Here is a 24,769-nt window from a genome sequence, read left to right on the forward strand (position 1 = left end):
GCCTTTCCTGAGCTACATGAGTTCAGTGCTACCTGTACTTCATTTAGTGTAAAAGATACAGGTACATAAGACGTTACCTGCGTAGTCAAATGGTGGTTAATAATATCAGAATTTGGGGCAAAAATATTCTCATAATGAATAATCCATGACTCCTCATCAACATTCACATCTGTTGTGGGGTCATTGATAGTTTAAAAGTATGGTGTATTGACTAATTTCCAAAATTCACGGCTAATACCAGAGGGGGTTGCCTTTTCCAGGTCAGCCCATAATTTTTCCCTAATTTCTTTTTCTCTTGATTTCCTTACCAATTTATATGAGGCCCGGAGCATTCTTATTTGATCATTATTCCTGGGCTTGGCTTTTAAGGCGCACAACAAAGCCTTTCTTGCTTTTGTACATGGGGAGTCAAACCAGCCCCTGCCACTTCCACTATTTGCTATTTTCGTTCTTGTTACAGCTGATTTTATTTTTGGTAGAATGTTACAAAAGTCTGAAACCACTAACCCTGGCTCAGCTACCGGGTCTAGGCACAATTGAATCTCATCTTGTGTATTTGATATAAGTTCAGAGACCAGCTTCATTACATCGATGTTGGCCCATTTCAGCGGTATCCCATTTTTCCTAGACACAATTGGCCTTTCCACATTTTTATGAGTTTGTCCCTCAAAGGCACCAGGTCATCCAAAGACACTTTTGGTGTCAGCATTGGAACTGGGTTGGTGGGTAACAGCATGGATTATGGGGCTAGAGTAGAAGTCTGAAGTTGGTACTGGTCAAAAGGGGACATATGGTGCAAAGGAGGGATCTCTAGGTATGCCAGAGGGAGACAAAAATGCACTGAATATTTGCAGTGCGGCCTCTTTGAACACTGCAATATCTGCAGAGTTGACTATAGCCCAGAGAACTCAGAATATATCTGAACCAGTTGAGTAAATGGCTCATTGACCGATGATCTTGGAAGAGTGTGACTTATATCTTGATGCCCTTGCGGTTTTGTCTTGAAATCGGAGTGACAGAATGGGATCATGCCCTATTTCTCTTTAATGTGCTTGAGTGTAGATTTGGATGTTTACTTCCCAGAACGCTTCAAGCAGGAAGTTGAATGGTCTTAGTAACTGCCCTGTGTACCAGGATCGAGTCCAGTTCCTAGAATTTAGAGGGATCTCAGTAAAGCTTGTGACATCTTCATATGTGCTTGGTAATATAAAGTTGCGCCCCTTTTATTTTTTATTTTAGTCCTCATTCGCCTTGAAAAAAATTGAGAAACTCTGGGGCCCCCTTGATCAGCACCTGCCAGAGATATTTGCTTTGTGTGAGGGACGGTGTTCTTTACAAAGAACCTCTCCTTCCGCGGTTTGCTCTGACCAAAACGGCCGCCTGCAAACCTCACCGAAGCAGTGAAATAACAAAGTGTAGAGGCATAATCACAGGACTTTACTCAACTAGGGATGGTCCCGTCCAAGTTAGAACATTCAAAAATTTCTAGCCTATATACACATGGAGATCAAAATGTTTCCATTTATTTGAAAATGCCCTGTCCAGTCTAATAGTATATTTTACACATTTAACCCAATCTGCCCTAGTTGGTGGTAGGTTACTTTTCCAATTTTTACAGATCTCTCTACGAGCAAGAAGTATCAAATACAAACCCAGCTTTCTTGTATCAATTGACAGGGACTCACATTGTGCTGAGACTCCAAAGAAAACAAAGGCTAAAGTGCCATATTGAGTATCGTTGACATACAATTACTCATGTCTGTCCAAAACAGAATCTCGGGACACTCGGGAACATATGTATGTGATCCACCTTTTCTTGGCTGCATTTTGGGTACCTTGACGTTACACCCTTCCCCAATTTAGATCGCTATAGGGGTGTCCTATAGGCCCTGTGAATACAAAAAATGTGGTTCCAACTCAAGTGTGCTGTGTGCACCATGGAGTACAGAATCTTACAAGATACTTGCCATAAGTCTTCAAGCTGTATCCCAGGCAAGCTCTTTCCACACAGGTCAGTTGGTAATCTAAAATTGCCGTCCGTTAAGTCCACCAAAAGCCAGTACCAGTTAGCCACCTCCTTCTTTTGACACGTTTTCACCCAGCATGGACTTCAGCTCATGTGAAGAACCTATCTCTACTGCGCTGGCTTGGTGCCAGCCTTTTATTTGGAGATATTTGAACCTCGATTGCTTGTTGTTGGTTATCTCTAACCACTTGACCCCAGGAACCTGCTTCACGTCTTCCACTAGTTGTCCCCATGTCATCACCCATGCCTCCCTCAGAGGAAACTGCCAGGTAATCCTTTGCTATCTTGGCGGAACCCGGCACATTCCTTATTTGGGCCAGCCTACTATAGTGGCTGAGTTTTGTCTCCTTTCTGATATTATAACATGTGATTGCTAGGCATTGTAGAGTCTTTAGACACACCTTTTTAAAATATCTGGGGTCTCCATATTTGTACATAAAGCCTTGCTCTCCTCCCATCACATCTGATAGCATCACCCTTAATATTTTACCAATGTCTAAACCATCCAGTCCTTTTAGGAGCATCTGCCAGTTGCTTCACAAAAAGCCTAGGCATAACAGGAAAGGTCTGGTAAACACAAGCCCCACGCTATCCTTCTTCCTATGAAGCTTTCTTCATGCAATTCACGAACCCTTTGAGGCCCAGATAAAGCTACTTATCTTGGCCTGCATTTTTTGAGCCACTCTTCTTTAAAATTCAAAGGGCTATTCTGGAATCAGAAGCGGTAGATGAGACCAGCTTAACACTGACTTGAAGACATCCTTACAAACGTTTTGGGAACTTACTTAAGGGATTTTCTCGATGGTTTGTGTGATCCTAAAATATAGATATCTCATCTCACTTTTGATATTCTCTTGATCTATATCTAGATTCAAGGCCATTATCTCTGTTTTTTGTTCACTTTCTTCGTAGCCCTCAATGTGTCCGAATTGAGCAGATAAGTGGAACTGAGACGAGCAAATCAGAGGTATATACCATTAGATCGTCCACGTACAGGGCTACCCCAGCCCATATACCTGAAGGGGGATATTCCATCTTCTTATCTGATCTTAGATGCTAGGGGTTCTATGTATAGGTTAAAGAGGAGAGGGGACAGAGGACACCCTTGTCTAGTTCCCCTTGAGATTTTGAAAGGCATAGAAAGATTACCATTCACCAGAACCCTAGCTGTTGATTTTCGATATATCATTGCTATTGTCCTGCACTTTTTTCTACCCAAGTTAAACAACCTTAATATTGTCTGAAGATAGGGCTAATTCACTATATAAAAGACCTTTGTTGCATCTAAAGTAATAACTACCAAAGGAACGTTGTAGACAGTAGCTATATTTATCGCTCCAGTTAAATTATTTGTTAGATCGTGGATCCATCTTCCCCTAACAAAGCCTTTCTGATCCTCATGTAAGAGATCGCCCAACCACCCCATTTAACCTTTCTACCAATATTTTTGCAAAGATTTTGTAATCACAATTTAATAGAGAGATGGACCTATAGGAGTCACAAGCGATTGCCGAATTCCCGGTTTCAGAATCAGCGTCACAATGGCCTCATTCCAAGATGCTGGCATTTCAACCCCTTTTTCCAAAAATACCCCAAAACAGCTTTGCCAAAACTGGCATTATAACCTCTCCCAATTTTATTTATATCTTTTCAGGCAGTCCGTCCGGACCTGCCGCTTTACCTGTCTTTCCTGCCATGATTGCATTCCTAGACCCCATCACTGTGGTAGGGCTGTTGATATTGTTATTATTACTCCCGCTGACTCTACGGGGAACATCCTGGTCCAACCACTTCTTCACATCTTCCCCTGTAACAACCAGTCCCTTCTAGTATAACCTCCTAAAGTGTTCGCGAAATGCCTCTTCTATTTCTGATCGTAAGGAGTTTACCTGAAGTCTCACACCTGATACCTTTTATAAAACCTCTTACCTGATCACTCTTGATTTCCAGGCTCAGAGTTTTAGACACCCCTCTCAATATTCAAAGTGGGCGGGTTTACTCGCTTGCCACCTGTTCTGTAATCTCTCTTCGACTACTCCTACAAGTTCCAACCTAATGGTTGGGAGAGAGATTTATAAAGCCACCGTCTCATGCTCCCCCGGACACTAGTAACTGGTGTTCCAACCACTGAATATTACATTCTAGTTTCCCTACTTAAGTTTGAAACATCTTTTTAAATGCTTGAATAGAAAATATCCTCCCCCAGAAAGGCCTTATATGCATCTCAATGGAGTGCTGTCTGCATTTATATAGAAGAACTCCCCAGTCTTCAAACGAAGCCTCTCAATTACTGCTGCATCTAATAATAGGGCACAGCCCATTGTCCATCTACTCTGTATTGACCTGGTGGATAAGGCTACGACTAGAGTTACTGCAGAGTGGTCTGACAAATGAGCTCCTACATGCTTAATATCTTGCACCCATTCCTTAATCCCTCGATCTATTGAAAATAAATCAAATCTTGATTTGGTTGCCGTATTTTTTGTTGTTTAAAGTGAAACCCTTGTTGGCTCCGATCTTTTCTCTCCATATGTCACACCAACCTAGTTGTTTAATAGTGGTTTGTATTAAAGACCACATCCTACTGTTTATCACTGCTCTATTCTTTACCGGTCCAGTCCACTATCTAGGACCACATTCAAATCACCTGCTAAAATAACGGTGTCAGGGAAGTACAACAGCTCCATCAGCAATAACCCTCCTGCCCGCCCTGTCTACTCTACTTTCCTCTATGGTAGTATACAGGTTCTTTTTTTTTTTTAACCAGGATGGCCACCTCCTTTATAGTCAGCTGTTGACTGGTATAGATGACCTCTTGGACCCAGCCTCTGAACTTAAAAAGTTTCCCCATTTCCAGGTCAGTAAGGTGTGTTTCCTGTAGGATTATGTTCTGGGCGGGAGCATCTTTCAAATATTGTAAAACCTTTTCCCTCCTGCGTTTAACTCTTAGCCCATTCACGTTCCATGATAGGATCTCAATCTGATCATTTTGACCATCACTCATCACTTGCACCATAATCTAGCTGCAATGGGGGTGCCACAAATGGTGATTAGACAAACAGGACATATATATTTTTTTTCTCCCACCCGTGACCCCTATCACTTCCATTACCTCTTATCTCACCCACCCAAGAGAACCCTCCTTTTACCTCATTCATGGCATAAGTCTGGAGAAAAAATAGCACCAAACTTTGCCTTCCCACTTCAGCTACTCTATTATCCATGGTGCTCAAGACACCTAGACCATCCTGGGACAAAAACAAATGAAGTGTGAAAAGGTTGTGAAAAGCAAAGAGAAAAAAACAGGAGGAAAAAAAAGAAATAAGAAAAGCCTAGTAAATGAAATAGGAAAGGTAGAAGTATAGCAGGAAAAAGGAAAAAGGGAGGGGCTGAGGGGTAGGAGGCTTCAGGGGGAACCTAATATTCGCCCAACCCCAGTCTCTTGCTATCTTATCCCTGCAACTGATATGATTTTTATCAAATCTTCCACTTCCTCCACACTCTTCGGCATTTTGTTATTGTGTATCACACGCAGTGTAGCAAGAAATTTCAACTACTCCATGGCACCTAATTTCTTCAATGGATCAATTATTTTCCCTAACTCCCACTGTTTATTTGCTGTGATCTGTGACACATCTTATTTCAATACTGATACCATACACAATTAGCAACTTCATTTTTAGCACCTTTGTATGGATTACTTCCTTTATTTTGTACGTTTGGAAGCAGACTAAGATTTTTTCTTAGCATGTTTTATTGGGTGTTACCCTAAATGGGTCTCTATGTACTCTCTCGATGTCTTTAATAAGATCTTGTTCTGAGCAGTCAACTTGAGTTCCAGATTTAATTAGCCTTCCTACAAAGGTTTTTATGTTGTCCCCCTCGGCCCCCTCCGGTACTTTTAACAGGTGCGGGTTGTTCCTACTTTGATTATTCTCCAGGGATTCCAGTTTTTCTTGTATACCCAGTCCGCTTTTCTTCAGCCGTCTAAACCCTTCCTTATTTGCCCCCATTTGAAGAGTTAGTTCCTTCACTGTTGTTTCTAACTCCAAAGTCCTAGCTGTTAAGCCATCAAGTTTCCTTTCCTGCTTATCACAAGCAGATCTGATCTCCATTTGATTTAATTCTGAGGTCTCAAATCTACTCCTGTTTTTTGCTGTTAGCAACTGAAAACAGTGTGAAGCTGATTGAGGTGAGATTGACTTGAGGCTCTCACTGCCTGTCGGTGCTGTTTTTTCAAATCACCCTGTGCTATCTGTACTGCCTGTGTGCCCTCTTGCATGCCCCCTGCACCCCCCCCTGGGAGAATTGGGGGCTCCTGACTGTATCTGGGTCTAAACTTAATGTTCCATCATCTGAGTACAGGAGTCAGCCACCTCTGGGGACTGAAAATCGGCCGCCAAAGCTTGAAATCTATTTTGACTTAATATAGCCTCTCCCTCTAAAGACCATGGAGAGCTGGTAGGTGGAGGGATTCCTGGGTTTTTTAATGTCAGGGTTTTTGGCATTATTTTAAAATAGGTTTGCAGTGAAGGGGTGATTTTTGGTTTAGGCAGTTGGGGGTCTACTCTTTTCTTCCTAGATTTTCCCTTCCTGGGGTTTGCCCAGTCCTTACTTGGGGGCTGGTCAATAACTGCCTGATCTGACTGGACTTCTATGGGTTTCCTTATTAGTTATATTATACTGCCATGTGCTTGTTTGTGTTGAGTGTTACAGCAAACCTGTAGAGGTCCCCCTGTTTGTAAGCTTCTAAGAGCATATCTGCTCTGTATTTTACCGCTATCTGCTCCCCAGTGCCTGATGCCAGGGTTACACCTCCTCTCCTCTGGGAAATTTTACACCTTACCCCCAGATTTACCTGTGTCCTCTTTATGGAAGGGTCATTACCTCCTCCACCTCTGCAGTTTTCCTCGTCCCGGACCCGCAAGACTGCTTTTCCTTTACCCAGCTCCTGTCCATTGTTCTCCAAGTTCTCCAAACTCTGCCTAACCGGCTCGTTGAGCAAGCCTCCCACACTTGTGCTGCCCCTGCTTCTTTTTCCCTGGATAGGGATTTGTGCTACCACCATCTGACCTCTGCAGAGCTTGAGCACTGCTCGAGCCCAGCACGAGTCCTAGCTGGGTAATCCTGTAGGCGCCGTAGTCGCAGTAGTTGCTCCTACTTGAAAGTGTGGGCTAATGTGAGTGAAAGCCACACTCTCTGTCCTCCATGGTGGGTTCTTTCTGAGTGGTTTTAACGTCCTAAATGCTTAGCGCTAGCGAAGAAACCTCCTGACTTCTGGAGCCTCCGCGACCTACCGCTAGCCAGCCACCTTGTTCTCCTCACAAAAAATAGTTTTGCCCCTTATCTCGCATCTTCTTGAGGTGCAGCAGGTCCTACACGACGAGAGTCATGTCCAAAGTCCAGAAACCAAGGTCAGACCTTGGACAGATCCGTGACCTATAACTGCTTCATGAAGTCGTACCACTGCTTAAATCCTGTTGTTTTTTTGGGGGACATTGTATCCCATCACACTGAGACAAATTTTAGAAGTTGTCAGAAAGCTGACAAATTTGGGGGTGGTGCCTATATGTGGCCCCTCTCGTTTCCTGGGTGGGATGGAGTTAATAAGGTAATACAAGGCAATACCTCTAGGGACATGGGAGCCCTGCTATGAAAAACGTCCAAGTCCAGTCAGGTGTCTGGGGAATGTTCAAAGCCAAGGTATTTTAGAAAAGGCATATCCATCAAAAACAGACTTCAGAAAGAGTGATGTTTCTCACAGCAGGGTAGTATCAAGCCTGGAACACCCACAACAGAGGTACAAAGAGGTGTGAGGTTTCTGGACTTGATTATCACCAACCAACTGCAAAGTGTGATCACAGAAAGAAAAAAGGATGGGTATAACATAAAGACCCATCTTCAGCTTAGACAACTGAATCTGCAATCGCCCATTTCACCATCACCATCAACGAAATAGCAGTGCTTCAGGAAGACTAATTATCAGCTCCTTGTTTACCAAAACACCTATTGAAAATTCTAAAGGAGTCTTGTGTCCTCTTCTTTCTCTCTAGCATCTAGGTTTCCTTTTTCCAGTGTCTGGAATGTTAGCAATACACTTCCACTCTGCAGTATTACAACCTCACCTCCATCTTGTGCAACTGATAAGGCCACAGGCATTGAAAATGAATCCAGAGGCCCTCACTACTCTGTTAATTCACTAACATCATGCATGTGCCACACAGGCTAAATACACATAGACGCACAACATACACTTGGAATGTAAGCACCACCAGTAAGGTAATTATATAGAAGTGGAACTTCCCAGTGTGGTGGGCATTCCACCACAACACCCATTTATTTGGATGTTTCCCCATATTTACAAGTGTGGCATAAATATGGAGCAGCGCCAAAATTAAGAACAGTGAAAAACTGGTCTTACTTACCCTGGCGCAATGAGAAATGTTTAATTTCCCCACGTTTTTGCTGTTTCCATGTGTGCTGTGATGTGCAGCACACATAGAAACAGCAAAATGCCATTGATTGTTTATGTGCAGGAAGGTGTCCCTTTCTGCATGGAAGGCATCAGGCTTTGGTCGTATGCTTTAAGAACACTGAGGAAAGCTGCCTGTATACCATTAAAGCTTTCTAAGGGTACGAGCTGAATCGCGCTTGTGTGCTCATCTAATACGCTGTAGTCCAGCCACAAAGCAAGCACCACCCCAGGACTGTAGGGGGCCACGGGTCTTAATTAGGACTCAACAAGTAGAGCACACTTCCTGGATTTAACAGTGCTCCTTTCATTGGGGCTCATGAGGAGCTTTGAACTGGCAACTATGATAAGAGGCCTCCATTTGTGGACTGAAATGGACTACACGTCCCGAAATCCTACATACTTGCTCATCTAGCGCAGCTGCATAACAGCGCATTATGTGGTTAATTGGAGTGGGGTGTGGACCGCAATTCTTCTTCGACTGCGCCTCTGAAGAAGTTGTATAACGAAACGTGTCAGGCTTTGGTCGTGTGCTTTGAGAACACTGAGGAACCCCCAGGGCCTTGTCTAGGCCCTGGGGACCGTCACCCCCCAGGGCCGGCGCCTGCAGTGTCCCAGGTGCCCACCCCGGGACACTGTAGTTTGCAATGACAGGGCGGGAGCCTTGCGGCTCCCACCCTGTCATTGCAAACTGCTTTCCTATTTGGAAGAGAGAGCAGGAAAACTGCTCTCTCTTCCAAATAGGAAAGCAGATTGCTTGTCCACAGGGGGAGCAGCATGTTAGCTGCTCCCCATGTGGAAAAGCAATGCTGGCTCCCGCAGGACGCTGGGAGCTGGCTGGGATCATGGGGGATTGGGGACCCCCCCACAGCTCCCAACGAAGAAGGCCATGCCCCTGGGGACAAAATATGGTCTTCGGAGGCAGGACCTGGGGGATGGGGGGTGGGGTCCCCAGGGCCAATAAATTAGAGTGTCCTCTTTATGGAAGGGTCATTACCTCCTCCACCTCTGCAGTTTTCCTCGTCCCGGACCCGCAAGACTGCTTTTCCTTTACCCAGCTCCTGTCCATTGTTCTCCAAGTTCTCCAAACTCTGCCTAACCGGCTCGTTGAGCAAGCCTCCCACACTTGTGCTGCCCCTGCTTCTTTTTCCCTGCATAGGGATTTGTGCTACCACCATCTGACCTCTGCAGAGCTTGAGCACTGCTCGAGCCCAGCGCGAGTCCTAGCTGGGTAATCCTGTAGGCGCCGTAGTCGCAGTAGTTGCTCCTACTTGAAAGTGTGGGCTAATGTGAGTGAAACCCACACTCTCTGTCCTCCATGGTGGGTTCTTTTTGAGTGGTTTTAACGTCCTAAATGCTTAGCGCTAGCGAAGAAACCTCCTGACTTCTGGACCCTCCGCGACCTACCGCTAGCCAGCCACCTTGTTCTCCTCACAAAAAATAGTTTTGCCCCTTATCTCGCATCTTCTTGAGGTGCAGCAGGTCCTACACGACGAGAGTCATGTCCAAAGTCCAGAAACCAAGGTCAGACCTTGGACAGATCCGTGACCTATAACTGCTTCATGAAGTCGTACCACTGCTTAAATCCTGTTGTTTTTTTGGGGGACATTGTATCCCATCACACTGAGACAAATTTAAGAAGTTGTCAGAAAGCTGACAAATTTGGGGGTGGTGCCTATATGTGGCCCCTCTCGTTTCCTGGGTGGGATGGAGTTAATAAGGTAATACAAGGCAATACCTCTAGGGACATGGGAGCCCTGCTATGAAAAACGTCCAAGTCCAGTCAGGTGTCTGGGGAATGTTCAAAGCCAAGGTATTTTAGAAAAGGCATATCCATCAAAAACAGACTTCAGAAAGAGTGATGTTTCTCACAGCAGGGTAGTATCAAGCCTGGAACACCCACAACAGAGGTACAAAGAGGTGTGAGGTTTCTGGACTTGATTATCACCAACCAACTGCAAAGTGTGATCACAGAAAGAAAAAAGGATGGGTATAACATAAAGACCCATCTTCAGCTTAGACAACTGAATCTGCAATCGCCTATTTCACCATCACCATCAACGAAATAGCAGTGCTTCCGGAAGACTAATTATCAGCTCCTTGTTTACCAAAACACCTATTGAAAATTCTAAAGGAGTCTTGTGTCCTCTTCTTTCTCTCTAGCATCTAGGTTTCCTTTTTCCAGTGTCTGGAATGTTAGCAATACACTTCCACTCTGCAGTATTACAACCTCACCTCCATCTTGTGCAACTGATAAGGCCACAGGCATTGAAAATGAATCCAGAGGCCCTCACTACTCTGTTAATTCACTAACATCATGCATGTGCCACACAGGCTAAATACACATAGACGCACAACATACACTTGGAATGTAAGCACCACCAGTAAGGTAATTATATAGAAGTGGAACTTCCCAGTGTGGTGGGCATTCCACCACAACACCCATTTATTTGGATGTTTCCCCATATTTACAAGTGTGGCATAAATATGGAGCAGCGCCAAAATTAAGAACAGTGAAAAACTGGTCTTACTTACCCTGGCGCAATGAGAAATGTTTAATTTCCCCACGTTTTTGCTGTTTCCATGTGTGCTGTGATGTGCAGCACACATAGAAACAGCAAAATGCCATTGATTGTTTATGTGCAGGAAGGTGTCCCTTTCTGCATGGAAGGCATCAGGCTTTGGTCGTATGCTTTAAGAACACTGAGGAAAGCTGCCTGTATACCATTAAAGCTTTCTAAGGGTACGAGCTGAATCGCGCTTGTGTGCTCATCTAATACGCTGTAGTCCAGCCACAAAGCAAGCACCACCCCAGGACTGTAGGGGGCCACGGGTCTTAATTAGGACTCAACAAGTAGAGCGCACTTCCTGGATTTAACAGTGCTCCTTTCATTGGGGCTCATGAGGAGCTTTGAACTGGCAACTATGATAAGAGGCCTCCATTTGTGGACTGAAATGGACTACACGTCCCGAAATCCTACATACTTGCTCATCTAGCGCAGCTGCATAACAGCGCATGATGTGGTTAATTGGAGTGGGGTGTGGACCGCAATTCTTCTTCGACTGCGCCTCTGAAGAAGTTGTATAACGAAACGTGTCAGGCTTTGGTCGTGTGCTTTGAGAACACTGAGGAACCCCCAGGGCCTTGTCTAGGACCTGGGGACCGTCACCCCCCAGGGCCGGCGCATGCAGTGTCCCAGGTGCCCACCCCGGGACACTGTAGTTTGCAATGACAGGGCGGGAGCCTTGCGGCTCCCACCCTGTCATTGCAAACTGCTTTCCTATTTGGAAGAGAGAGCAGGAAAACTGCTCTCTCTTCCAAATAGGAAAGCAGATTGCTTTTCCACAGGGGGAGCAGCATGTTAGCTGCTCCCCATGTGGAAAAGCAATGCTGGCTCCCGCAGGACGCGGGGAGCTGGCTGGGATCATGGGGGATTGGGGACCCCCCCACAGCTCCCAACGAAGAAGGCCATGCCCCTGGGGATGGGGTCTCCGGGGCAAAATATGGTCTTCGGAGGCAGGACCTGGGGGATGGGGGGTGGGGTCCCCAGGGCCAATAAATTAGAAAAAAAAGGGGGGCTACACAGCCCCCCTTCTTTAAAAAAATAATAAAATGGATTGGCCAGAGGACACGCCCCCTCCTTGCACCACTCTGCAAACGCACCCTATGGCTCGTTTGCAGAGGGGGAACAAATTCACCTTGAATACTGGGGGTCCCTGGGGCCAACTAGCCCATGCGCCAGGGGGCTGCATTGCTGAGAGGTGTTCAGAGGCACGCCCCTTTTTACACCTCTCTGCAATGCAGCCTTGTGGAGCTTACTAGAGGTACCTGGTGGGCTAGTTGGATCCCAGGAACCCTCAGGATTCAAGTGGACATAATCCCCCAACTTAAAACATGCCACGGGTGATTCATCAAGTGTGGGCCGAGAAAAAGTGGGGTCCCAAAACGCTTTTTCTCCATGATAATTTCCATAGGAAACTTTACCCAAGACTACAGCCCTAACTGCTGAACGGAATTACACCAAATGTGGCAAAAATGTAGCTCTTGGTTCAGAAAGTGACCTTTTTTTAAATGGTGCAAATCTATTAATTAGTTCCTGAGAAATTCATATATTAAAAAAATATTAGTATGTGGTTATTTAAGGTGGATCCGCAAACCCTACGATCACAAGCTTGACTCTGATTGGATGCCAACATTTGAAACCAGGAAGTTTTGGCAGTCATCTTGTGACTCGGTTCAACGGAGTCACAAGAAAAAAGGTAAAGGCTAGGAACACCCTGACCTCCTAGGCCTGCTTAGGGGGTCTCACAGGGGGTCCCGGCGGGATTTGTAGACCATAAGCGAATCCTGTCAAAATATTTTTTTGAATGAAGTGCTGTCTCAAACGTTTTGTTTAATTAAGCCCAGGGGTGGGCCAGGACCCGGACCCGGGGGCAATGCCAAGATATGATGCAGTGGCTCTGCAGGCCTCTCACTGCCCCGGGGACCGCCACCTTCCCGGGGCTTTTATCTTTAAATATGGGTGGGCCTTGTGTTCGCCGCAGCCATGGGGACTGCCACCTTCCCATGGCTGTACTTAAAATTATAGTGTGGGGGACTCAAGCCCCCCACAGTGTCCTGGGGACCACCACCTCTCCGTGCATACATTATGTAAATAGGGGGTCCTTTGTGGACCCCCGGCCCTGGGTACCACTACCTTTCTGGGGCTTTAAATATGTTGATGGGGGCCATGCGGGCCCCCTAATGGAGCCCTCCATTGCCCGGGGACCCCCACACCCAGGGCTGGATCCAGCAATGTCCCAGGGTTCCCACCCCTGGGACATTGCAGTTTGCTCCTGCCATGCCATTGCAAACTTCCGCTTTGCTTCATGGAAGCGAGAGCAGAAAAACTCCTCTTGCTTTCATGAAGTGAAGCAGAACTGCTTTTGGGTGAAGGTATCTGCATGCTAGCAGCTCCCTCTGCCTAAAAGCAATGCCGGCTCTCGCAGGAGGCGTGGAGCTGGCAGGGACCCCGAGGGCATTGGTACTTGCCCAACGTGAGTCCAAGCCCCTGGGGATGGGCTCCCCAATGCCTAAAATGTCCTAGGTAGGGATGCCACGCAGGCAACCCTAATCTTTTGTTTTGTTAAAAAAAACAGTTAGGCAAGCTGCAGTGGATGGGATTCCTGGGGCCAAAAATGGCCCGAGGGATAAGCGGACCCTCTCCCTTTTTTTATTGTTATTTTTTTTAAATGGTCGGGCCCTGAGGGAAGGTGATCCAGAACCGACACCGGGCATGTAACTGGGGGCATTAAATATATATTTTTCTCTTGATAGGACCCTATCATGGCTCTCAGCATGGCCCCATCCAGTGTAACGTTGCCATTGATTCACGGATCCATTTTAATAAAAAAATATAATAGTATATAATTAACCCCTTGCATGCTGATTACGGCTCCGGTCCGTCATGCGTCACGGTGGGCGTGTGCTGATGACGGCCGGGAGCCGTAATGATCACACCCGCGATCGGAATCTGCCGCACAGGCGCAGAATTCCAGCCGCGGGCAAGGGGTTAAGGAGGTAGTGTTGTATTTGTGAACTTTTGTTAAAGAGCTAGTAAGATTGAAGTTAATTACATTAAATTTGATAGAGTTAGAAAGAATATAAAAAAAAATTAAATTAAAAGTTACATTTGAAGTGTATTGTGTTATCGTACATTGAATTTGCGCTTTTGTTTTGCGGATTCACAACGGGTTTGCCAATCCGTGAAACATTTCATAAGAGTATGTATGTTTAAAAGAAAATAAGATTCTCTGTTGGGTTATAGGATGGCTCTAAAATGAGCTGTAGTTTTCATTAAGACTTTGTTGGAGCTACATATATGTGCAAATGCACAGCTTAAGGTTGTTGAGAAACACTCTGCTTCCTTCATATGTGAAATGAGCTCCATCAGTTCTATAGATGTCATGCATATTAAAACTTAGATTCTTGTTATAGATGGAGCCTATCCTATGGTCTCTGAGGTAAACAGAAACAGCTTTATTGACATTCTTCCTTGGTTTCTCAATCAGTGGACAGAATTGACTTGACCACTTTCATTTCTGTTGTTGGCATATATTAGAGTCTACAAAGACAGTTTGAGGGAAAAGCAAAATAAATTGTGAAAAGTTATCCTTCATTATGATTTCCAACCCTACCCCAGTCAATGTTTCAAGGTCATTGCCACCACAGTGCACAATCATGAGGTTAGGGGTTTGGAGATGCAAAAAGGTTTCAACCAAAGGCATTAATTGGTGCCACTGTAATCCTCTCTGTGCAATCCATTTATTATCCACATTTTGCAAACCTAGGTCTTTATCAGTACATATGTGTTCAGCATACCTTTTGCACCAGAAAACATAGCTGTGCCCTATAATCCATAGGGTAAGCATCTTGAAGGGCTATTTGGAAGGAATAAATAGATGTCTGTAGCTGAGATATTCAGTTAGTAGAATGAGAGGTATCTAAAATGGTGGAGAATATGCTGCTTTTGAGAAAACCAATAACAGTTTTTTTGTTCATCAACATTGTGAACTCTAAAATAGGATGCATGTTACTTTCCTGAAGAAGCATGTTTCTGATTAGTTATTAAAAAATGTTTGAAATGTACAGCAGATAGGATAAGGTAATATTTTACAAAAGTCAACCACACCTGCTATTTGCATTTGTAAGCTTGTGTGCTGAATTTGAAAATGTGGTGTATTTGTGACCTTCAGTACAGTTGACTGTTGCAGAAAGTGTTACTATGGAAGCTAAGGTTAAAAAGAATGGGGGAAGGGTTAAAACTTAACTGTGGTTTCAAAATGTGAAATGGTAACGTATATATAAGTGATATGCTACTAAATTAAGTTTTCCCAAATCAGTGGTATGTTTAGAAATAGTGTGTTGTTAAAAAATAACACTAGTATTATTGGGAATAGGTTTTTGAACTCCCATAAAGGTTTGTGGCTCCATCGCGACGCTAGACTGCGGCACTGCGGTGGAGTCGCGACTCCAGTAAATTACAGAAGCAGTTTGGGTACTTTTAGAAAACACTGGGAAAGGGTTATTATGTCTAACAAATAGAAATGTGTTTCACAATTTGAAATATTGAAGGAAGCAATTTGATTTGTTATTTACATTTATTTGTGTACAGAAAAAGAGGGAACGTTGCCATTACTGGTTTTACATTGTTGAGAATGGTGCATTACATTTATTGTGTAAAATAGAAATCTTTTATGAGTTTCTGATATTTCATACTCTGCAGAACTATTTGAAAGGTGGGTTTCAAATTTGTAAGGTGTGCTATGTATTATGAGTAGTGTGTCACTCTTTGTAGTGATATTTTTGACTTTGAAAATCCTTATTTTCAAAGTTTCAAAATTATTAGAGAAGTGTGATGTTTGAAATATGTTAGAAATTTACAAATGTGTATTGTAGTTTATAGTTTGTTTTACTGTACTTAAATGATGATTGAAATAGGTTTTGCATACTAGCATGTGTACTTTGGTAGATGGATTAGTGATTAGGCTACTTTGAATGAGTCTGTGGAAAGGTACACTTAAAGTACACCGTATAAGTTTAGGTGTCTGCTTGAAATGGGAAGTACAGTTTGTCAAGTTTAAAGGACTTCATGGTCTTGTGATTGAGGTATGTCTGAACTTGTACAGGTGTTATGCATCTGAAGATGCTAGATGTATAAAACACAGGTATGCATCTATTCGTATGTTAATTTTATATATGATGCCCTAGCAAAAGGTACAGACACATGCATATATGGTTTCAGGAATATGGTGAGTGTTACAACAGACACATGAGAATGGTTGCTCTCTTATATTTGGCTAGGCCCAATACTCTTAGTAGTCACTGAATGGTGAAGCTGCAGCACAAAAGTGAGGTTATAAAACATGTTGGCTGAGTAATTAGTGATTAGGTTTCTTCGCATGAGTTTGTGGAAATGTACACTTGAAGTAAGCTGCATAAATGTAGGTGTCTGCTTGAAATGGGAAGTGCAGTCTGTCAACAATAAATAACGTCATGGTCTTGTGACTGAGGTATGTCTCCACTTGTGAATGTATTTTCACACATGTTATGCAAAAGTGTTGCTGCTTTATATTTGAACCATGCTTCTGTTTAAAGGTATGTGTTCTTGTGACAGGTTTGCTAATGTGTAAAGTAAAGAGTTATGGAGATATTTGCAATGTAATTGAAAATTTTGTTTGGATATTGTAAAGAATATTAATATATAATTATTTCAAAATTAGAACATTTTTAAAAAGTATTGTAACTTATCTTTGTTTTTCAGATATTTACATTTATTGGTAAAAAACTACATCGAGAATGGCAAAAAAGATCAAAAGAGAAGACAAGAAAAAAACTATATTATTGAAAAAAAGAGGAAATTAGTGCAAAATGTGACACAGAAGAAAAACTGTTCTGGTAAGAGAACTAAACCGTTTGTTAAAAGACTTTTACAGAGTGTAAAGCAATTTGAAAATGTTGAAAAGAAAAAGAAAAGTTCAACAACAAATAAGAAGGGAAGGAAAAAAGTAGATGATTAAAGAAAATCATGTTCTGGGAAAACAATGCATATTGAAAGAAGGCTAAAAGAACATAGAGACCTGAGAAGGAGAATATATAGAAGTGGAATACTACAAAATGTATTGAAAGATTGTAAAAAAATAAAAGAAGATCCGCAGCTTATAAGAAACAACAACAGATAGAAAGTTTAGTAGATAAAGCTTTTGAAATGAAATGAAACTTATTTATATTGATATTGAAGATAATCAAATTATTGAATACAACAATGGTGTTTATGAAGGAGAAAAGAAAAGCAAAAGAAAAAGACTGGTTAATAGAAGTAACTTTTGTAAAACATTCACTGGTGAATGGAAGCACACTTCTAGTACTGAGCCTTTCTTTAATGAAGAAAGTTATTTTCAGCAGAACTCTTTAGTACATGCAGCTGGTATTAGTGGTCAACGCTAAGATATGAAAGATGGTTCTCCAATTCCAAAAGAAAAAATCGTTCCTAGGAATTTAGAAGAAGTAATAACCGAAGAGATTCAAGGGAGGTGTACACAAGCTCCTGTATTTAAGAGGGATTGTAGCAGTATTTGCAGCATTCAACAGGAGTCTATTGACATATTACACATTTTTTATGAGATTATGCGAAAAAAGTGTTAAACAGAAGATTAAGATGTTGCAAGGACTAGATCCATGTAAAATAGGACAATATACCAAATTGCAAGGTCATTCACTGGCTTGTCTTTCAAGAAAAGTCTGTGAAAGTACTTTTCATTATTTAAGAATGTTAGCTGTACACCACTCTGAAATGCAGAAGTTAGTAAGGAGATTCTACTATGTAAAAACACCTTCATTATGTTTAAGTGAAATGTGAAATGAAGACAGCTCTTTTGCACATTTCTGTATAAGATATAGAGAAAGTTTGTGATGATATACAGATTCTTTTTTAGGATCAGAAGAAAAGCGTAGAGAAACTGAGGTGCATATTCATAAGGATTCAGCTCCGAATTATCCCCACTTTAGTGCATCAAAAGTGGTGATAGAATTAACACCCCATTCACAAGCTGGTGCAAACTGCAGACATTGTCAGAATTCCCGAGATAACATCCCAAAAACCTAACACTACAGCGGACACCATTAACTAACGCTAATGAGATGCAGAGTAGGCATTCTCGTGCAGAATCCCACAAAAAAACAGCAACACAACATTCACAACGAACTGACAGGTCCGCGAAGTGAAACAAAAACACACGATAAGCTGCGTTAGCCACAGGTATTTAACACCTGCCTCAAGCAGGTGTAAAGGCGGACGACTACCTGTAGTAGGCAACGGAGCCTCGCACACAGCCACACCTGAAGAACGAATGACGCCATGAGCTACTCATCATGTAGCTCAGAGCCCCAACAGGGCCACAGCACCCACCGCCGTCACCCCCAGGGATATCCCCCCGCAGAAAAAGCTGCTGGCTGTGCTGAACCTCTTGGCCCTTGCTACCTTCCAACCAACAACTGCTAGAGTCGGAGGGGTCTCACAGCAAGCCGTGTCAAAGTCCATCACACCTGTCCTGGATGCCATCCTTAGCTTCATACCCCAGTACCTTCACTTCCCCAACACTGCGCAGGAACAGCTGAAGATCAAGCAAGGCTTCTACGCCATTGCCGGATTCCCGGCCGTGTTGGGGGCAATCGACTGCACACATGTCCCACTTGTGCCCCTTGCGGATACTGCACACAACTATTGCAACAGAAAGCACACACATTCCATTAATGTGCAGGCAATAGTGGACCACCGGTGACTCTTTACCAATGTCATCGCCAACTACCCAGGCAGTGTGCATGATAACTTTATCTTCCGACAGTCCATCATCAACCAGTGCTTTCAGGATGGCACATATGGGATGGGACTGCTTGTTGGTAAGTACCAAGTCCACACACCACACATCCCAATGCCTCCACAGCACAATGCACAACTGGAGGGTTTCACACATGACCAAACCATATTCAAAAAGTCAAACTACATGTACAACTACCAGACACAACTACAACACTCCAAGGTCATCCTGGCCTACCCCTGCACCCTATACAGACTGGTGGTGTAGGTGCCAGCATCAGCTCATCCCTGCAGACTGGTGAACACCCACCCCACAAACAGCCAGCACAGGCATCACTGGATTGGTGGACCTGCCATCACAATCTGCCGAAACAAGTATTGACTCTTTCCTCCCTGCACTGTCACAGGTGATCAAGGATATGCCCTCTTCTCTTGGATTATGACACCCCTAGGAGAACTGAACACACCCGCCGCACAGAGGCAGTACAATGCGGCCCACATACACACCAGGGGCATATGAACATTTGACGTGTTGAATTCACATTTCAGGTGCCTGGATGGAACAGGTGGGAAGCTCCTGTACAGCCAGACATCGTGTGAAAGATGATTGTTGCATGTTGTGTGTTACACAACATCTGTGTTTGCACCAGGGTCCCATGGATCCCAGTTCCAGAGGTACTGGTCGATAATGGTGGTGATGGGGCAGGTGGCCCACATCCCACTGCACCAGTGGCAGGAATGGCCCACAGGAATACCATCATTGACACTTACTTCTCATGAGCACGTCACATTGTGACCATCCATGGCAATTATGCGACGGTAGAAAATGTCCAAATGCACTGCATGTGTGAATAAACATTTTTGCAGGTCTCAGCTTGTACTTGTACATTTTGATGTTACGTTTCCCTGCGTTCCAGATGTGATTTGGCAGGTTGTGCACATTTGCAGAACCAGTTGTGTCCTATGTTCAAATGTGGTGGGGGAGCCGTTTGAACCGGGAAGTTGTCACTGCCGGGGTGCACTCCTGATTGTGCGCGTGTACTGCATGGTGTGTGTGTGTCGCTCCAGCAGCTCTGATTTGTCTGCCACTGGTCTCTTTCATGCCGTGTGCCTGTCAGTTCTGTACTTCCACGGTGCTTGGATGTTGTGGTGTACATGTTGCTCTCTGCAGTTGGACCGGGGGCATTCATCGTACTCCGTTGTTGATGATTTTTGTTCAGTGGCATTTTTGGTGCGCTGGTACTGTTTTCCCGCATTGCGCATGAAAATTGCTGCCCTCGCGCTGATTGTCACTATTTTCTCATCGTGCTTGTGACCATCGCAGGTTTTGTCATGTTGGGGAATGTGCTTTTATCTCCGTCACGTTGATTGTTTTGCAGACATTGTCCGGGATGTTGGCAAACTATTGTGTGCTACAACCATGTTGTGAATTCCACATTGTCAAAGGGTTATTTTCCCGCGATGGCCTGTGATGCTGAAAGTTGCGTTACGCTACTCTTGCGGTAGTTATCACATGTTCTTGTGAATACATCTGTGAGAGTTTGATGAGTGTAGGTGTTGAAGAACAGGAGAAAGAGATTAGCATTGATGATTATGCGGAAGAAATTACATAGTTTACCATGGTTTCATCTGAAAAAACAAACTTTGTTTGTATTTTTTGTCATCATACTTACTATAGAAGTCAATTTACAAATGTTCCCCAGACCAGAAACAAGCATCCTGGAACCGGTTTTGGGCTAACAGTCCTCATCAGCCAGGCTAGCTTGAATCTAGTGGCAAAGTGAGCAAGGGACCAAAGTCTGGAATTACCCTGCCAACATAGGGTAAACAAAGCAAACACAAGATGATGGATGGAGCACTGAAACTTTTCAGACACTCACCCCCAGTCACGGATCTGGGTTGAATCCATCATTGTTCTTTAGCTCTCTTCGCCAACCTAGTTCAGACAGAGCTATATGCAAATCAGTCTTGCTCCTGTGCCTCATGGGAACAGCCCAGCCTTAACTGACAAGCCATGTCTTCCCTGGACATGAAACAGGCATTCTCGGACCGGTTTCAGGCTAACAGCCTTCATCAGCCAGGCTAGCTTCAATCCAGTGGCAAAGTGAGCAAGTGACCCACATCTGGGCATACCCTGCCAACATAGGGCAAACAAACTAATCACAAGGAGATGATGGACGGAGGGCTAAAACTTTTCAGACACTCACACCCAGTCACAGATCTGAGTTGAATCCATAATAGTTCTTTAGCTCACTGTACCACCCCTAGTTCAGACACAGCTATATGCACATCATTCTTGACCCTGTGCCTCATGAGAACAGTCCTGCCCCTACTGCCAAGCCATGTCTTCCCTGGGCTGGAAACACGCATCCTGGGACTGGTTTTAGTCTAACAGCCCTCATCAGCTAGGCTAGCTTAAATCCAGTGGCAAAGTGAGCAAGGGACCAAAGTCTGGGATTACCCTGCCAACTTAGGGCGAACAAAGCAAACACAAGAAGATGATGGATGGAGCACTGAAACTTTTTAAACACTCACCGCCTGTCACAGATCTGGGTTGAATCTATCATCATTCTTAAGCTCACTTCGCTAACCCAGTTCAGACACAGCTATATGCAAATCAGTCTTGACCCTGTACCTCATGGGAACAGTCCAGCCCGAACTGCTAAGCAATGTGTTCCCTGGACTGGAAACAAGCATCCTGGGACCAGTTTCGGGCTACCAGCCCTCATCAGACAGGCTAGCTTGAATCCAGTGGCAAAGTGAGCAAGGACCCACGTCTGAGCATACCCTGCCAATTTAGGCTGAACAAAGCAAACACAAGGAGATGATGGATGGAGCATTGGAACTTTTCAGACACTCACCCCTAGTCACAGATCTGGGTCGAATCCATAATCGATCTTTAGCTCACTTCACCACCCCAGTTCTGACACAGCTATATGCACATCAGTCTTGACCCTGTACCTCATGAAAACAGTGCTGCCCATATTGCCAAGTCATGTCTTTCCTGGGCCAGAAACAAGCATCCTGGGACCAATTTTAGGCTAACAGCCCTCATCAGCCAGGCTAGCTTGAATCCAGTGGCAAAGTGAGCAAGGGACCAACGTCTGGACATACCATGCCAAATTAGGGCAAACAAAGTAAACACAAGGGGGTGATGGACGGAGCACTAAAACTTTTCAGACACTCACCTCCAGGCACAGATCTGGGTTGAATCCATAATCGTTCTTTATCTCACTTTGCTAACCCCAGTTCGAACACAGCTATATGCAAATCAGTCTTGACCCTGTACCTCATGGGAACAGTCCAGTCCGTACTGCTAAGCAATGTCTTTCCTGGACTGAAAACAAGCATCCTGGGACCAGTTTCGGGCTAACAGCCCTCATCAGACAGGCTAGCTTGAATCCAGTGCCAAAGTGAGCAAGAGACCCAAGTCTGGCATACCCTGCCACTTTAGGCTGAACAAAGCAAACTCAAGTACACTGATGGATGGAGCACTGAAACTTTTCAGACACTCACCCCTAGTCACAGATCTGGGTTGAATCCATAATCGTTCTTTACCTCACTTCACCACACCAGTTCAGACACATCTATATGCACATCAGTCTTGACCCTGTGCCTCATGAAAACAGTGCTGCCCAAACTGCCAAGCCATGTCTTCCCTGGATCAGAAACAAGCATTTTGTAGCCAGTTTCAGGCTAACAGCCCTCATCAGCCAGGCTAGCTTTAATCGAGTGGCAAAGTGAGCAAGGGATCTACGTCTGGGCATACCCTGCCAGCTTAGGCCGAACAAGCAAACACAAGGAGATGATGGACGGAGTGCTGAAACTTTTCAGACACTCAGCCCCAGTCATAGATCTGGGTCGAATCCATCATCGTTCTTTAGCTCACTTTGCCATCCCAGTTCACACAGATATATGCACATCAGTCTTGACCCTGTGCCTCATGATAATATTAATAATAATAATAAACTTTATTGCGTGATCAATACAAATCTTTGCAATGACTCATTGGAGTAGATACATAATCAAGAGTTTTACAAAAACAGTTAAAAACAGTAAAAGAGGGTGAAAGATGTGGATGAAAGATCCGTGCAAACTGATGCAATACATTGTGTTTGTAAAAAAAAAAAAAAAAAGCATTTCGAGGTTTACTGCGTCTTTGTTAATCAAAAGAGAGTTTCTTAAGATGCAAAAGCAAGTCTTATTTAGTCAAGTTCAATCGCTGGCCTCTGGGTTTTGGATTGTGTTAACTGTTTTCATGTTTTCATGATGCGCACTAGGCTGCTGGCTAATTGGATATCTTCTCCCTTGAAGCTAATCAGAAAGGCTTGTCTTCGAGTTTGCACACTTTTTTGATTCCAGAGCTGTGTTAGTTTGTCCCTTCGAGCACTGTCTAGAGCTTTGCAGCTACATAACAAGTGCAGAACGTCCTCCTTTGAATATTCGCAAAGCCTGCAATTGGAATTCGGTTCCAGGCGTTTCCATGGGGGAATTACCCCCATCCTCAGCCGCAGGAAATCTTCCTTCACCTTCCTTGAGAAGCTGGTGCTGAGGTATGGCTGAGGTAGGGGGCTAGTTTAGCCTTGGATCACGAACCACCCGTGTGATCTCCTGGTTAGTGCGGCTTTGTCTTCTTCCATGGAAAGAATTTTCACTGACTTGTTGACAAGGCGCTTGAAGCACTTGTGTGAACAGCTCGAGTGCCAAAGGTCTTCCAATGCAAGGGGTTTTATAGCTGCTTGAAGGTACATTGTTGCGGGGATCCCTTGTTTGTCTCCTGCTCTTTCCAAAGGTGAGCGTTCAAGGAGTCTGGTTCAGCATTCTTTATTTTGTGCCAGTATTTAGCATATGCGCCTTTACGTACTATTTGCTGCTTCTGTAAACCAAACTCCAACCTTAACTGTGCTGGGGAGGTGTAGGGGGGGTGAGAAGAGTATTCGGAGTGTTTTACTGACCACATTGTCTAGAGCAGGGGTACTCATAGTACGGCCCGCGGGCCGGTGGCGGCCCGGCAAGCCTGCCCTGGCGGCCCGCGGGCCTCGCAGACATCGTACCCGTGTTTTAAGAACACATTTTTAAAGAATGTCTGCAAACACTGACGGGTGCAGCAGCGACACTCAGAGAGACTCTGCTGCTCTGTGGGGGCCATGTGATTCAATCCAGCGATAGGCAGAGCAGCAGAGTCTCTCACACACACAGCCGCACCTGAGCACTTCACACGTATTTAGAAAGACCATTTGCATGTTAGTAAAGCTTTGTGAATTTCACCTCTTCTTAGGCCCCTGCAGCTCCGCTCTGAGGGCGCCGGGTGATTAATTCCAGTGATAGGCAGAGCAGAGCTGCAGAGCGGAGCTGCAGGGGCCTAAGAAGAGGTGAAATTCACAAAGCTTTACTAACATGCAAATGGTCTTTCTAAAGACGTGTGAAGTGCTCGGGTGCGGCTGGAAGCGGGAAGCTGTCTCAGCCCTGGCAGACAGTCATGTTAGCAGTCTACAAAAGGTGACATTTTACCACAGAGTTGCACTGCTCTAAATGTAATGCAGCTAATTCCTTCAATATCGAGTCAAGGGCAGTTTCCGATATGGTGGTGGGGGTCATGCGCTTCTTCATCCTGCTTGGGAGTGCCAAGAAGAGCATTTGTCTATGCTGCTTTTGGAGAGACATGCAATGATTTTAGCATTAGAATATAATGCATCATAGTGTGGCAAGGGCCTCGGAACACCTCAGGGTTCACAAGGTTGGTGGCACTCTGTATGGAGTGAGGGCATGTAAGAGATGCTACTTCCAGAAAGTGAAATGAATCAAGATTAGCCACTGCTGAGAATTAGTCCTATTGAATAGGAGTTCATGGGGCAAGAGCATTCTTAAGTTAGTGAAACTCTTTACGTCAAGGGAGGTAGAGGGAGGGAGGGAGGG

Source organism: Lissotriton vulgaris, chromosome 1_1, assembly GCF_964263255.1.
Source record: "Lissotriton vulgaris chromosome 1_1, aLisVul1.2, whole genome shotgun sequence".
NCBI classification, from domain to species: Eukaryota; Metazoa; Chordata; class Amphibia; order Caudata; family Salamandridae; genus Lissotriton; species Lissotriton vulgaris.